General features: G+C 40.2%; 1 long non-coding RNA gene across 1 annotated transcript; it reads right to left on the bottom strand.

Annotated features, from left to right (window-relative positions):
- Positions 1-4081: 4081 nt before the first annotated feature.
- On the bottom strand, positions 4082-4486 carry LOC145419999 (uncharacterized). The gene is made up of 2 exons (XR_013901279.1): positions 4423-4486; positions 4082-4187 (listed from the first exon to the last, which is right to left on the bottom strand). It is a non-coding gene; the product is annotated as an uncharacterized LOC145419999 (long non-coding RNA).
- Between the last annotated feature and the right edge of the window lie 6540 nt (positions 4487-11026).

Below are 11026 nucleotides of genomic sequence, written 5' to 3'. Positions count from 1 at the left end.
CATCTTCTGCCAACATCTACCATTCAAACCGTTGTTGAAGAAATACGAAGACTTGGGACAGATGTATACATTGAATAGACTAAGCTGATGAACAGAATCAACTTTTTGGGATTTACTTACCTGGATCATTGAGCATGCATCAAGGTGATACTCTTGGCTTGTTTAGTTTCATGTGCTGTTGCTTCCACACTAATACACTGACTAACACAACCATATAGGTTGAGCCAGTAAGACATTCAAACCCTTGTCATTAAAGGTCTTCATTAGTTTTTGTTGTTGATTTTTTTAAATTCTCAGGTTCCTTCTGCTTTGCTGCTGAGACATTCATGTTGAGCATTGACAAGAAGATTGTCAACAACCGTATCACAACCTCTGCCATCTGCCTAATGTTTGGCACTTAGGCTACGTCCACACGTACCCGGGTATTTTTGAAAACGCAGATTTTTCTATGCGTTTGCGCCTTTCGTCCACATGTAAACGGCGTTTTCGGTAACTGAAAACGGAGATTTTTAAAAACTCCTGCCAGGGTGGATATTTTCAAAATATTTGTAATATTTGCATATTACAATAATTCAATAATTAAAATACTTATGATTAGAAACTGCGAAACTAAAGGAGAATTATTATTTTTAAAAATCTGATAATTATAGGAAACTTATTCTGAATCACTCCGCGTCGCCTGCGTGACCCTGGGAGTCAAGGTGACGAGGATGTCTTCTGACATGTGGCCAAAATTTGATCTTGCACGCATTATGTGCAAAATCAGTTATAGCTACTGATGCTGAATCAAGTATATCATATTGAGAGCATGAGGGTGGGAATGGATGTTTGTGTCTGTGTGTGCCTGTATGTCTGTGTCTATATGTCAGGTTGGGTATCAGACGCCACCTCTCTGGGGACATCTCAGGCCCTCCAAGGTTTGGAGGCCCATCTCCACCACCACTTCCCCTGCCAGTGGCGGACTCCCTCAGACATCGGTGCGTTGGTGGTTCTTTGTGTCCGGGGGTGGGCGTCCAGGTACACACCGGCTCACTCCTTGGCGGCCGCTTATCGGGGCCTGGAGCCTGGGGCTCGCTCGGGCCCCTTCGGAGGTGGGGTGCCCCCGGCCTCTCGGCCTGGGGCTCGGTCACTCAGGCACGGCTGGCTGCCGGCGGAGCTCACGGGCGCGTCACTGCAACTCCCCCTGGCTTCTGCTCCGCGGCTGCTGAGTGAGCCCTCATCTGGGACTCTCCTCAGCTCTTTCTGGGACAGTGGCGCGGCTGCCCCTCTGTTGGTCTTCCTTGGTCTCTTGTGTTCTGGGGGCCTCTGGATGTCTGGAGTTTTGATCTCCTCCATACCTGCTTCATGCCCTGGAGGACGGGGCTGTGGCCCCCCCACACCCTCTAGCAGATCATTACATGAAGGAACCTTTTAAAAAAAACAAGCGCGTCCATGCTCACAGGTGTACACACGGGTGATCACACCCACAAACTACACCCTTTTTGGCTCCTACCTCAAAGCACACTGTGTTCTGTTGATCTTATGTGCTGCACAATAATGTTTAACATTTAGTATTTACTGTCATATTCCCATATATCATTGTGATGTTGTTTATTCTATTACTCTTGTTCTCTTCTGCTTGTTTTCTTTTTTCTTTCTCAACAGGTGATCCAGGTGATCGATATATGCATTTTTTTCTTTTTTTTCTCTGCCCGTTCTGTTGGTTTTTGTTTTTTGCCCTTCTCCCCCGTCCCTCTTCTCAGCTGTTTTTCTTTCCCTCTTTCTTTCTCCCCTTCTTTCCCCCAGTCAAGTCTGTCCCGTATTCAGTAAGTGAAAATAAAATAAACAATAAAAGGTGAATCAAATGGACCATTACGGCAAGGCTGGGATGGTCAATTTGGTAAAGTAAATCCGTTGGGCATCTTTCTTTGCCTTTAGACAACAATTCTGATGGCAAAAGAGCCAAACGGGACAGGCAAAAAAAAAAAAAAAGTATATCATATTTATGTGAGTGCATTGTGTATTGCCGTGTCTGTACAGGTGTCCAGATGTATGTTATGTGCTCGGTGAGAAATTGAAACTGTGTGCATGCAATAAGCAGGTTGGAGGTTTCTCACCTGACTTTAGCTGTTTTATTTTCAACAGACTGATGCTTAAATAAAATAAGAATAAGTGCTGAACATGAATTCATTATTAAACATCACTGAAACTCTATGCAGCCTTACTGACAATGTGTCCATAATTCACAAATATTATGGATGACATTCATTTATCATGAAATGTTGTTCACAGTCACCAAGAACACACAAAGTTATTCTTTACTATGAGCTGTACATTTTTAATTTACATGCAGCTAAAATGTGAATTTGCAAATGAATTCTATCAGCAGGACATTTTTACTGTTTAAACATGCTAACAAGCAGAGTTTGGTGCTGTGATCTTTGGTTTAAAACATGAAATTTAGTCATTTACAGTGCAAAACCATTTTTCTCACCTTCTACCAATCTTAAGGCTTTCATAAAGAGTGCTGCTGCGGGCCTCTCATTGTCTGTGTGTAGAAATAGCATATGATGATATAAAGCCATGTTTTGACATTTAAATCCGTAATTTGTCTGATTATGTCACGATTAACACAGATGATCTTTTTGTTTTCTCGTAGCTGAGCTGGTGAGTCCTGTCAGCGTACGCCAGATGTTAATCTCCAACCTGAGGAACCGTCCTTTGAGCCCCAGCCATGTGGACTCTATGAAAAATCTGGTCCTCTCATTAAACCACAACCTGGTTACGGGGACGAAGGCGTTTCCTTATATTGCCTTCAGGGGATTCTTTAACAAACTGCTGCTGACGACACCTTTCACCCATGTGCCAGAGAGCCAGTTGGAGAACACCACTCCATCTCCTCCTACCAACTCACCAGCTGGTTTAATGGTGCTGCCTGCAGGGTCCCACCTCCATTCATGGTTCCTCACACCTCTGCTTCCAGAGAAAGCAGATCTTTCTGTCCTCAAGGCAGATCAGAGGAACTGCGTCTGCACCCTGGATGTCGATGGCGACACCATCACCAGAGTCATTTCCACTGTGTATTGCACAGAGGAAAGGGAAATGACAAATCGATGGAGAGTTACGGACTACACCTCTGACGGCAGAGTAATCATGTCGGTGCTCTGCCAGTTTCTGAAGAGGTTTACACAGGGTGCAAAGAGGAAGCCTGCAGAGGAGGAGAGCAGTAGCAGGAGCCCCACTCCACCAAGGAAACGTCTCTGGCTGTGATCAGTAATGAAGCCTTTCTCCAGACAACCCTCTCTTCTCCAAATACACTTCCATCATATCTATCCACTCATGAACAGAGTACTTATCTGCGTCATCACCTCGGTACATAGGTGGGTCTTTGATATCTTGTCTGACCACTAGGTTCATTTTGGAGAGGTCGAGAGTGGTATCAGGGCTCTTAACTTTGGGGGACTCAGTTGGAGCTGTCTGGTTTGGACCAAGCAGGACTTGACTGGATAATAACCGACTAGCGATTGATTCACCTATCTGAGTCCCCAGCTCACCAATAAGCTCTCATAGCTCCTTGTGTGTGCTGTCATCACTCAAAGCAGGGGTTGAAAACTGGCGCCCATGAGCATTATTTTGGATAATGTCATCTGATTCTGATGGCTCATCATGAGACATTATGGATCTGTCCCTAACTTCATCTACCCCAGACAGTCTCCAACCTCTCCCAGCAACTGGTGTGAAAAGGTTAAAGGAGCCTTGGCCCCTACCAGTCATGTTACTTACAGTAAATTAACAATAACTACAAAAAGAATTGGAAACAAGAAAAATACGAAAGTGCTTATCACCCAGAAAAATACAACACATGTAAATGTAGCCCAGTTAAACTCTAACACGTGTATCTTGGAGAAATGCCTACTAACAAAACACTGAGGATTTTTTTGAAAAGGATCCACAAGATAATTTGGCTGATATCGCAGGTTTCAGAAGTGTCCAGCTCAACCTCAGCGATCGGCAGCGGCTGATCAGATGAATCCGGGTCACGGCACCACTTTTATGTAGCAGATTTCAAATGGTTGACTGCGTTGTGACGACAGACACAGACTGGCTGGAAACTGGATTTATTTCTAAAAGACAAAGTGCAGCAGCAAAATCAGTGTCACACAGCAACAGCAGGCCTCTCCTCATCCTAGTGTGGAGTCCATGCAGCACTGCTTACAATATATAAAAGAAAATACAATCCATCAAAACAACAGTGTGGTTTCTCTCAACAGCCACTAATAATAACTTGTAATATTTAAATCCCCAGTAAGATGGATCAATTACACAATACATATTCAAACAACTTTAACTTTTCCCAACATGGCTGAAAATACTATTCAGTGTGCAGCCTCAGGTCATGAACTCATTATACACATAAAACAAAACCTATACATTTACACATACCTAAAAGACAAAGTGCAGCAGCAAAATCAGTGTCACACAGCAACAGCAGGCCTCTCCTCATCCCTGTTTAGCACAAGTAAGGAACACATAAACGGATGGTGTAACAGATAAAATGCAGTTCCAATTACTATTTTTCTCGTTCAAAGCAATCAAAAACACTTTGGGAGCTTTTAGCCATAAGAACTAATACTTAGCAAAGACAAATACACCAAATTTAAACGTATAATTTAGTACAGGGAGAGGAGCTACAGAAAGTGTGCCTCACCAGTGTGGAGTCCATGCAGCTCTGGCTGGGAAACCCCACACATGCAACATGTTTACAAGTGGCGTCACACTGATTAATGCCCCACTTCAACAGTGACACGTGGAACCTTAGTTTTACAAAAATTTAATTTACACAATAAAAAAAAAAACTATATACAATACAGTTTTGAGAATGTTCACACTCCGTAGATTATACCTTGTTTCTGTAGAGAAGGTGATCAGGGTTTTTCTTCATTTCCTGAGACCAGCTGCTCTGGATCATCACCAGCTTGTATCTTCATCTTTTTTTTTGGGGGGGGGGGAAGTCTGTCCTTTCCTTGGCCATTGCTCTGCACTGGGAAACCAAAGTGTGTGATCAAAGGTGAAATAAGGGATATTTTTCCATTGCAGGACTTAGAGGGCTTCAAGTAGTGATAGCTGTTGATCCATTTCTCAAATAATCTGTAAGGATCTGGATTTTTAAGAAAGATACAAATATGCCCCTCTGTTGGTCTTCCTTGGTCTCTTGTGTTCTGGGGGCCTCTGGATGTCTGGAGTTTTGATCTCCTCCATACCTGCTTCATGCCCTGGAGGACGGGGCTGTGGCCCCCCCCACACCCTCTAGCAGATCATTACATGAAGGAACCTTTTAAAAAACAAAAAACAAGCTCGTCCATGCTCACAGGTGTACACACGGGTGATCACACCCACAAACTACACCCTTTTTGGCTCCTACCTCAAAGCACACTGTGTTCTGTTGATCTTATGTGCTGCACAATAATGTTTAATATTTAGTATTTACTGTCATATTCCCATATATCATTGTGATGTTGTTTATTCTATTACTCTTGTTCTCTTCTGCTTGTTTTCTTTTTTCTTTCTCAGCAGGTGATCCAGGTGATCGATATATGCATTTTTTTCTTTTTTTTTCTTTCTGCTCATTCTGTTGGTTTTTGTTTTTTGCCCTTCTCCCCCGTCCCTCTTCTCAGCTGTTTCTCTTTCCCTCTTTCTTTCTCCCCTTCTTTCCCCCAGTCAAGTCTGTCCCGTATTCAGTAAGTGAAAATAAAATAAACAATAAAAGGTGAATCAAATGGACCATTACGGCAAGGCTGGGATGGTCAATTTGGTAAAGTAAATCCGTTGGGCATCTTTCTTTGCCTTTAGACAACAATTCTGATGCAAAAGAGCCAAACGGGACAGGCAAAAAAAAAGAAGAAAAAAAAAGAAAAAAGAAAAAAGAAAGATACAAATATCTCTGCTTATATTTGGCTAAAAGCTTGATATAGATAAGGCATATAAAGCCCCTGCACACCAGCACTGCGCTTACATTATAGTTCAATCAAGAAATAGTTATTATTGATTTATTATTGAATTTTTTTAGTAATCATTATTAGTATTTAATCACATTAGCACAGTGGAGTGACAAAAATATTCCACATACTAGAAATGCTGCTCAGCATTTCATAAAATACATTTTCAACAAATGTTGGAGTAAAAACACAGTTACAGGGAAAATGTGTCTGTCTGTAAATATTAACTAAACATTTCTATGTGCTACAAAATAGACATAATTGTAAATGTGCTGAGGTGAAACTATACTTTCAATAATTTTACCACTACAATCTGTTAACCACCAAAATAATCTATGCTGGTCAGCTAGCTAAAAGTATTTACTTTAGCAGCCCAAATCAGAGGCTAACATTAGCATTTGCTAGCGTCAGCCAGGAAGGTCTGAGGCTTAAACTAGGGTTAGTGTAACTTTCCCTGAAACCCTTTAAAGTATACAGTAGAGCCAACTGTAAAACACAGGTATTGATACAGTACTTATTAGAGTCCTAGAATAATTTCTAGGACCATGAAGTTCTCACTTTTCCCAGTTATCCACATCGCTGACTTTCGCTAATCAGCTAGTTAGCAGTCACAGCTGTGTAATACCCAGAGAGACACAGACAGCTAACTATAATATTTATGAAAACTGGTTCAGCCACTGAAGGGCAAAACTGGTGGTATCACAGTAAAGATTATTTTAACATTAACTAAAATGGAAAGCTTAAGTCATGTTAAACCTAAATAACAATTATTTTAAAAAATGAGTCAGCAAAATATTCCTGACTTGTCTGGAGACAGCTGAAACCAGTTAACAAATAAATTAATAATAATAATAATGGATTGCATTTATATAGTGCTTTTCGGGACCCCTCAAAGCGCTTTACAAAGCCACTATTCATTCACTCTCACATTCATACACTGGTGAAGGCAAGCTACAGTTGTAGCCACAGCTGCCCTGGGGCAGACTGACAGAAGCGAGGCTGCCATATTGCGCCATCGGCCCCCCTGGCCATCACCAGTAGGCGGTAGGTGAAGTGTCTTGCTCAAGGACACAACGACCGAGACTGTCCGAGCCAGGGCTCGAACCGGCAACCTTCCGATTACAAGAGGAACACCCAACTCTTGAGCCACGATAGTGGCATTAATTAACAATTCAGAAAGAATTAACAATTCTTTCTAAATAAAAACGCGGAGTCTTTTGAAAAACATTATTTTAATAAAAGGAAACATGAGTTTTAATACTTACCACAGAAATGAGAAGGCAGTTTCTCCAACTTCAGAGTCCAAAATCCAGATGAAGCCTGAAAGAAGCCTAATGGCTGCTCTTGTGCTTACTTTTCCCTCCTTTTCAGGTTCTTTTTCCCACAATGCATTGCAGTAGTTGAGAAATACAGAAAAATACCTGTAAATGACTAATACGGAAAATTCCTTCACGTTTATACAGTAGATTGTACTGTATCTTTACTGAATTTTTTTTACAGTGTGTGTGGTGAGGCAGTTAGATAATATGATTGTTCCAAAGTAAGACAAGAAAGAATGTTCAATGTTAAAGAAAAAAAATGACATTCAAACTTTAGTCTTAAAATTTTTAATCTAAGGAAAAGGGGGATGTCATGTACTGAAATATGGCTGTCTTAATGTGATGACTTTTAAACTGGATGTGGTAGTCCGAAGGAGGCCCCGTTACATGGCTAGTTGTCAGATCGACAGCATTCAATAAAGCAAGAGAAAGACCGTGCTTTATGTCCTGATTTAATTCAGCGTGCTCTGCCTAATTCAGTAATAAGGTGGGCACACAACAGTTACTACTACTTTTACATGCATTACCATGTGGACCTACGATCAACACTGAAGTTCCTTCAACGGTAAAATTTCTTTTATTATGGATTTATTTTTGTGCTTACGGAGATAAATTTCCAATAAAAATGTTATAAATGCAGCAGCTTATTGAGCTTAAATACTAACCTTCATAGCAGAGGTGTGGACTCGAGTCACATGACTTGGACTCGAGTCAGACTCGAGTCATTAATTTTATGACTTTAGACTTGACTTGAAAAAATGTTCTAAGACTTGTGACTTGACTTGGACTTTTACACCAATGACTTGGGACTTGAATTGGACTTGAACCGGTTTACTTGAAAAGACTTGATATTTCACCCCAAATATAAAATTTAACATGCATATTATATAGAGATTGAAAATGTGACGTCATTCACAGGTAGAACCGCAAAGGATTCTGGGAACTCGTGGCAAGCGGTACTAGCGCACGCAGGCTTTCAATTGAAATCAGTCACACAGCGATAAAAAGAAACACAAAAATGTCAAGAAGCTGTTGTATTATTAACTGCAATAGCCGGTCGCATGACAGCCACGGGAAGCCGACGGGTAAAGAGATCGGTTGTTATCGGATTACGTCGTTGAAGAGAAATTGTTCGAGCCATGTTTTTGAAGTAACAAAGAGGTGACGGATGGCCTGGATTGCAGCCATTCAAAGACCAAATGTAACGTCCCAGAACCCTCCAGCTCACAGGTTACTCTGCTCCAAGCATTTACACGAAGGTCAGTCTGCTGTTGTAGTTAATACGTCATTTTCATAACATAACTGGTGATATAGGTTACAAGCAAGTCTGGCGCTGAACAGAAATTGTCGCGCTATGCTCCTTTGTTTATTGTGCATAAATAGTGAATTGTCCTGACACAATATTGCGTTTCGCCTCTGTTATTATGGTACATTGACAAAAACTATACTTTTATTCACAGGATAAAACAGTTTTTTGTATCACTAATTGCCCAGTACGATTACAGCATACAGTATTATTGTCACTGCTACATTTCTGTAATGCTACCAGAAATTATTTCCCCTACTAATTAATTACCGTTGAGCTCAAAGGTCCTATTAATAAACGGTTAATGAATGTGTATTTATGAAGACAATTTGTGAGACTGGTAAACTTATGATACGTACGATGGTCTTTCGTTCTACACGGTGCATTTCAAGGTCCTGCACCCATCCGTCGGTAAACTGTACCTGGGCTTGTTGCAGTGACCTGAAGTTACTAAACTTCATGAGTGTATGCACTCACTCCAAGAACCATATAATTATAAATATGCATATAAATATGCTAAGATGAGATAGCTGACTTCATCTAACTAGCAAATGTTGTCCAGGCTACGTTGGTGATACAGTTTTTTTTAATATGTATGATATTTTTGTCATGCGATTTTAAAGCCGGTCCTACAACCGCATCCAAGAATAACATGCAGCTTATCTCAGAACTGTCGGTGAAAATTATTCTTGGAGCTAGGTTTAATTGAGCTGCATTTTAAAGAGGTGCAATTTCACAATTTGTGTATATTTTCTAAGTTCACTATTTTGTCATGTGTTGAGAAAAACACAGCTTTTAAAATTACATGGTCTAATATTTACATTTAGCATAACTGCAACATTATTTTTTCGTTTTTGTTTTTTTTTAAAGACTCGAAAGGACTTGAAATTCAAAGTTTCAGACTTGTGACTTGACTCGGACTTTTACACCAGTGACTTGAGACTCGACTCTGACTTGCCTGACATTACTTGAGACTTGACTTGAGACTTGAGGATAAAGACTTGAGACTTACTTGAGACTTGCAAAACAATGACTTGGTCCCACCTCTGCTTCATAGGCTATTGTAAAAGCTCAAGGGATCGCTATTTATTCAAGTTTCAAATTCGCGTTTGTAAAATAGTTTAAAGTCAGAGTCCTCAAAAATTGCGCATAAATCACTGTACACAAGAGTTTGAAACAAATTTCAGGTGAATTTCACTCTGTACAACTACAACGGGGAAAAGGGGAAACCTTTTTTATCAAAGGCACAGTTAAATAAAGTGACATATTTCACAGTACAACGACTTTATTATACACGTTTCGTTTGTTTATATATTAATTTTTTATTCATTCATTTGAATATTTTTATTTATTTTTCCCGAATAAATGTGATTTCTTTTCTTTAAATATTTTTTTTTAAACGGAGGGACTAACTCGGTTCATTTTAACAAAGGAAATAAGCAGACTTAATTAACGTGATGAATTTTCTTTATGGCTTTCAGTTACTTGTTGTTTATAAAGAGACGAATTCATGATCAAAAAAACATTACATATTACATATTCAATAATTAAAATACTTATGATTAGAAACTGCGAAACTAAATGAGAATTATTATTTTTAAAAATCTGATAATTATAGGAAACTTATTCTGAATCACTCCGCGTCGCCTGCGTGACCCTGGGAGTCAAGGTGATGAGGATGACGTGTAGCGCGGCAGGTATAAAAGCAGAAGCCAACGTTCGAATTTGGTTTTCACATGAGAGTGCGAGCAGGAGGTTTGTTTAATAGCGCTGTGAAAATCTGTTTGTTTCCAAAGTTTTAAAACTAGTGCTTGAAACGAGGATTCAAACACCCCAAAAATGAGCTCCGGCGGAGTATGGCGTGAGCAGTACCTGCTCTCCATTGGTGTCACCCGTATTCTGGATGAGCGCTATGGTAAAGCTTAGTGAGCTAATAAGTATAATAGAATATTTAAGCAAACAAATACACCTTAGACTGGCCTTTTATTACTTTAAAGTGAGGAAGATTTCATGAGTGTGAACATTTCAGGTGAAATATGTCAAACTTTAGAAACTTCAATTTTGGTTTGAAAAATGCTAAAAAACAAAAAAACACTCAATTTAATGCACGCGCCATGGAAACGACGTCAGTCATTAGAACCTGCGGTAGGCTGACGTCTGACGTCAGTGCGGTCATCCTGGAGTCCTGTTTTTGTATGTGGAGGGTTTGAGTTTACATGTTTTAGCAACTGGCCCTGAATTAGACGATAAAGTTAATAAATTACGAATCTGTATAGAAGCATGATGGAGCTGTGAGAGTTCACAGAGGCACTCGTTGCGTTTATAAAGCTGGGAAATTTTGAGGGAGGTTAGGGAGTCCTCGGAGATGTGGCCAAAATTTGATCTTGCACGCATTATGTGCAAAATCAGTTATAGCTACTGATGCT

Source organism: Astatotilapia calliptera, chromosome 14 (genome assembly GCF_964374335.1).
Source record: "Astatotilapia calliptera chromosome 14, fAstCal68.1, whole genome shotgun sequence".
In the NCBI taxonomy this organism is placed as follows: Eukaryota; Metazoa; Chordata; class Actinopteri; order Cichliformes; family Cichlidae; genus Astatotilapia; species Astatotilapia calliptera.
This window is presented reverse-complemented; position numbering and strand designations above follow the sequence as displayed.